This window comes from Cornus florida, unplaced genomic scaffold (genome assembly GCF_030987335.1).
Source record: "Cornus florida cultivar Cherokee Brave unplaced genomic scaffold, ASM3098733v1 CherokeeBrave_3.0.0_Hap2_Chr01, whole genome shotgun sequence".
NCBI classification, from domain to species: domain Eukaryota; kingdom Viridiplantae; phylum Streptophyta; class Magnoliopsida; order Cornales; family Cornaceae; genus Cornus; species Cornus florida.
The window spans coordinates 100,425,735-100,431,734 of record NW_026775571.1 but is presented as its reverse complement, the minus strand read 5'-3'; positions in this window follow the sequence as shown (position 1 = coordinate 100,431,734).

Here is a 6,000-nt window from a genome sequence, read left to right as displayed (position 1 = left end):
TAGACTAATATATTTAAAAGTTTTAAGACTTTCCGAAATATGCAATTGTGTTATATTACAATAGTAATTAAAGGAACCTATGAAGCGGCTTAGGATGTTGTATCACTGATGTCTATAATTTTTTGGTTTATTATCTGATTCATAAGAAAACAATGTTGACTTTTCTTTTTTCCTGTAAATTAAAATCAATGTTGATTTGTTTTCTTTTTTTTCCTCTTTTGGGATGATGAGAAAAACATGAACTGTCAATCTAAATAGGATAGCCCATATTAATCTTGGATTATATATGGCGTAATTTTATTGAGACAGACTTCAGTCCCTAAAGCCCTAACAAAAATCAAACAAAAATTTGGATTTTTTTTTTTTAACTTTATTTTTTTAAACAGCAAAGGACATTTTAATATTTTATTCTTTCATGCACTTTTGCATCATGCATAAGAACAATGAAACCATATTCTACTCCCACACAAGGAGTAGCTCTGTTAGCAAATTGTGTTGTGATTCATTGTTAACATTGTCTTTCTTGTCTTTATCCTTCGAGTCGAATCAATTTTTATCTCCATTTTTTCTTATTACACGTATCATTTCACCTACTATAATTAACTTTTTAAAGTTATTTTTAATAACTTTATACACACAAATTTCGTTTCCGAAAATTTAGTAATGAAAATGAGTAACAAGTAACATTTTATTAATATTTTTAAAAAAAATGTACTAAGTTTTTTTTTTGGAAAGGTAAAGGTAAATTTTATAAATAAAGAGAATGTACAGAAGTATGAGGTAGGCAAACACAAAAGCCCAGTCCAAAAGACAAGCAATTACAACCCTAAAAATACATCCCAACATCACTAAGGTAAGCCCAACCCATCAAACACACATGACACAGTTGGTCACAATTCCTGTGAAACAGCCATTGTGGCAAACGATTGAAGCATCCAGGGACAAGAAGCTTCAGTGTTCCATTCCTAGACCGGTGGCCGTGGAAGAGGACGAAGCACAAACCAAGGGATGTTCCAATCATTTCTAATTCGCCTGTTAATTGGAGAAACCAGAGGAGGATTAACTATGAGTTTGAATCGAATTGATTCCACCATTTTGTTCAAAATTGAGTTCGACTTTTTTTTCTTGAAACCCATCGGTTACGTTTTGACCAGATATTGTAAACCAGAGCTGTAAGTGTCAACCGAGATGTATGTGCTCTGTAATCAAGGGTCTTGCTCTTCCAATGGTGTGCAGCCCATGCAATCAATTCATTCCATGAGGAGGGGAGAATGTGAAAGCCACAACGTGCTTGAAGAAATGTCCAAATGGGCGAATGGAAAGAGCATTGGAAGAAAAGATGGTTGTGTGATTCTATAACCAAATTGCACAGATCGATGACAAAGGTTTGGTGCATTCAGGTATGATGTGTAGATTGAATGGCAAGGCATAATATGAATGAGTGTTTTGGGAATCATTGGTTTAGTCCAAACCAAGTATGTCCAAGGAAGGGAGCTAGGAATATGTTGGCAATAGAAAATTTTCCTGATGGTGATGGAATCCAGTGTAGTTTATCAAGGATAAGTGGATTGGGTTGAGGTAACAGGTTGTGGAGAGAGAGTTGACGTATGATGTTGGTGATGGTGGTTGGGAATGTCCAAGATGAGTCAGTGATGAAATCACTTTAGTCATGCCTTGGTCCTCTATATCTTAGGGTTACGGGTCAAAAAATGTAATATTTCTCTGTGGTCGATTATTGTATAATCAAGAATTTTCCTTTGATTCAATCTCCTTGAATCGGTTGTGTTGAGCTTTCTTCAAATCTTTAAAATTGAAGAAGGGTTTACTGGATTTTCGATCGATAGTTAATGGAACTTAATCACCGTTGATTTCTTCAAAGAAGAGCAACACGTGTGGCGAGCTTGTTGTTCTCCATCCTCAAAAACTTTTGAGTATTGGAGGTCTTAAAAAGTTTAAGGATTAGATGAGTCAAAGATTCAATAGAGCTCTAACTGTCTCTTGATCTCCTGTCTGTCTGAAAATTTAAGAATGATAATGAGTAAAAAATAACATTTTATTAAATTTTTTTTTAATTTAAAAGCACTATTCTCTGTGGTCGATTATTTTTTAATCAAGAATTTTCCTTTGATTAAATCTCCTTGAACTACTCTGATTTTGGATCGGTTGTGTTGAGCTTTCTTTAAATCTTTGAAATTGAAGAAGAGTTGACTGGATTTTCGATCTAGAGTCGAAGAAATTTGATCACGGTTGATTTCTTAAAAAAAAAACTTTACTTGTGTGTTGAGCTTGTTGTTCTTCATCCTCAAAAACTTTACGTAGTGAAAGTCTTCAAAACTTTAAGAGTTAGATGATCTTCCTCTCTAACCTATGTGTAGAGTGGCATTATATTTATAGGTCAAATGTGAGAAGTTTAACTAAAAAATTTCATTTGTCACATAATTGACATTTTTCATTAATTTTTAGCAACTCCAAGTTGGCAAATAAGGTTTAATCTCCTAAACTACTCAAAAGCCACTCGGTGAAAATTGTCTCTTTTTTTTTTTTTAATTGAGTTGGGCCTATATTTGAATTGGGTAATATAGATACCTTGGGCCTTTGGGTAAAAGAAGTCGTCACAACTCACAACTAAGGACATAGGATAGTCAATATCCAGACCATATAAAAATATAACCATGCCTACCATACTATTCTATAAAAGAAAGACTCAAGCATATAATTAAATTTGACAAGAAATCAATTAATATATTTTACGAGAATATTCAATACATTATTCAGATATTATATCATATGATATCAATTCACGTGTTAAAATCCATTTTTTTATATTTCTTAGACTAGGAAGGACAGAAAAAAAGGTCTATTCATGGACAATTCCAACTTGGGAAGCAAGCGTTTGGAACATTCTCGGAAAGAATTTATATATTTTGTTAAACCCCACAATGTATTTTTATTTATTTTTTTTCTTTTAAAATTTTGAAAATTATATATTTCTAACATACTGAGCAAATGAAATGAGGAGCCTAGTTCAATATCATTAGAAATTCAAGTTTGACTCAAATAATCAAAAGTTTGACCTCAAATTTGGCTCAAGTTGTGTGCAAGTAGGTTGAAGTTGACTATGAACTTGTAAAACGTATTATTTTCTGTTTTTTTTATTATATTATCATTATAATTCACTAATTTCTTCATCAATAATAGGTAAGAAGTTTGTAAAATCACCGGGATTAAAAAAAAAAAAAAAAAAGGCAAAACATGTATGTTAATGAGTTGAGCTTATAATATCGAAAATTTATGAATATATATAAATTTGTATGAACTGAATGTTTCTAAGGCTACACAAGTCGAGTCAAACATCGTTTGAACTTAATTCTTTAATAAAATGAATCTCGTAAATGAGTTTGAGCTTTCAATGTTTGCTTATTGGAATTGAAGAACACTAATTCAATCAATTTAAGTAAATCGACCAGACACTATTTTAGAACAACTTGGTTATGCATAACCACTTTTTCATTCCTTTTCTTTTATTAGTATAATAATTATTATTTACAATATTATAAAAGTGGGTAATGACTTCATTCGATTCCACCAGTGTTGTGCTTTAAGTTGTGTTGATCATTATTCGGGGCAAAAATAAAGATTGTTCCACACACGTCCGCATAAAGAAACTAAAGGTGAAAAAGAAAGATATATATAGGTTGAGACAAGTATAAAAATTTTGTACAAATGGGTCCCAATAAAAAGTCTCTTTAGTTAGTGGTTGAAAAGATCAGATGGAGATTACTAATTTGGAAGATGAAAAAACTTTGTGATTGTGATTTTAAAGTATGGTCATCCCCAACATGACGTTGTAGTTGATTTATTTAGGTCCTACCAAGGTGACGCACTCGGGACTAGTGGGATTATTCAAAAGCTCTTCCATAGTTGGTACAGTTAATGAATCTAACTATAATTAAATCAGAGATTTATGTCCTAATTAATGAAAAAAAAAATAGCTATATATGGTGTGTTTTTGGTGATTGAAGGTGTTTTGGGAAATGACTGAAAATGAAGAAAAAAAAAAGGTTAATTTTTGGTGTCAATTTAGTGAGGAAAAATAAGAAAACAATGCAAGGATATTATTTTTCTTATTTAGATTTCGCCAAAAAAAAAAAAATATTATACACACACATACATGTGTGTGTTACACTTGAATATGAGGGTCTTTGGAGGGATGATTGATTTGGGGGTACTTTACAACCTAGCTCTTCATCGTTGCTGACATGTATTCAATCACTGGTGAGAACCCACCAAAAGAAAAGAGAAGGAATATTGAGATTGAGTAGGAATATGTGACTGCCAATATAATTTATCAATATCTTTAAAGCTATTCATGTATGATCTTCCTCGAAAAAGCAGTCTGTACCCAAAATTGCTTTTTGTTTTTGTTTTTCTTTACTTTTTATTTCTTTCAGTAGCAACTTTTCGATTAAGCCACACTTACACATTAATCAATATCTTATTTTGAATAAATTTGTTTAATTGATCATTTGAGCGTGTTTACATGACATTGCACTTTTCATCTGCGATTCGAAAGGGAATATTTTTTTCCCTAACAATGATTAATAATTAATTAGATGAAGGGGACTCGAATTTAGAATTAATAGGGTGAGGAACACTTTAAATTTGATATTTTTACCACTCCAACAACACCACTACACCTAAATGGTGATATTAACTCATCTTAAAGTGATTTTTCACTCAATAATCCAATTATAGGGTTTGAGCTTAGTCATTAAATTTCAATATATGAAGCACAAGTACAACAAGAAGTAAGATGAGGATGTTGATTATAAAGGAATTAAGAAAAGTGGAATATTGTTGATACTTCTTTTACACTCAAAAGATGGGGCATTTATGGCCCACCATTCTTATCTTCAAAACCATTAAAATTAAAAAAATAAAAATGAGCCAAAATTTATACTGTGCAAGAAGGGAACAACAAAAGAAAAAAAAAAAAAAAATTATACATCAATAATAGGAAGATTAAAGCAGCCTATGGTGTAACAATTACTTAGGGATGACATAGGATTATAATATACATGTTGTATGTACAGATATTTAAAGATAATAGTTGAAGTGCATAGAACCATCTAACAAGAATAAAATAATCTACCATCATCATTATGCAAGGTGGTTTATTATTTTTTGCTATATCTCTACTCTATAAAATTGCTTTATCTTTCGAGAAAGAATTTAAAAAAAGGTGGTTTATTATTATTACTATTATTTCAAATTGCGGTGGTGGATTGAGAAATTATTGAACAATCCAAAGGTACTCCAATACAGTACCTCAGTATAATAATGAGTGACTATTTTATAAATGTTTGTTGATAGAGGATACTACAATGTTGGTAGTACTTTTATAATACTTTTCTTTTAGTGAGGATTACAAGTTACAATTTTATTTTAAGATAAATTATACTCTTTCTGTCTCAAAAAAGATGTCATATTTTTTTTTTTGGTCTGTTCCAAAATAGTTATTCACTTTCTTTTTTCAAATAATATATTTTACATCTTTTCATATATGCCCTTGGAATTTAAAACTTCAAACTTGAATATAAGGGTAAATTAGTAACTTCTCAATGAGACAAGGCATGTCCCACATGTTCCTTTAAAAATTCCTACTCCCCAAAAGCGACATCTAAATTAGGACAGAGAGAGTATTAATTATTTCTGAAGTTTGGACAAATTACACATACAGTAAAGTGTTTGGTATTTATTATCTTGACCTCCCTAAGATTTGACGTGTGTGCTTAACAACATTCCCTACCGTTAATGAAAATACAAAAATGACTAAATTGCCCTTTCTTTATGTTAAAATACCTCGATAACCTTATATTTTGACATAAAGTGACAAAAATAATATGAAAAACCCCGCCCCACCCCGCCACATTAGCCCCCGTCCCGACCCATCCCGCTCCGCACAACTTTTTTAAAATTCCAATTTACCTTCAACAAAAT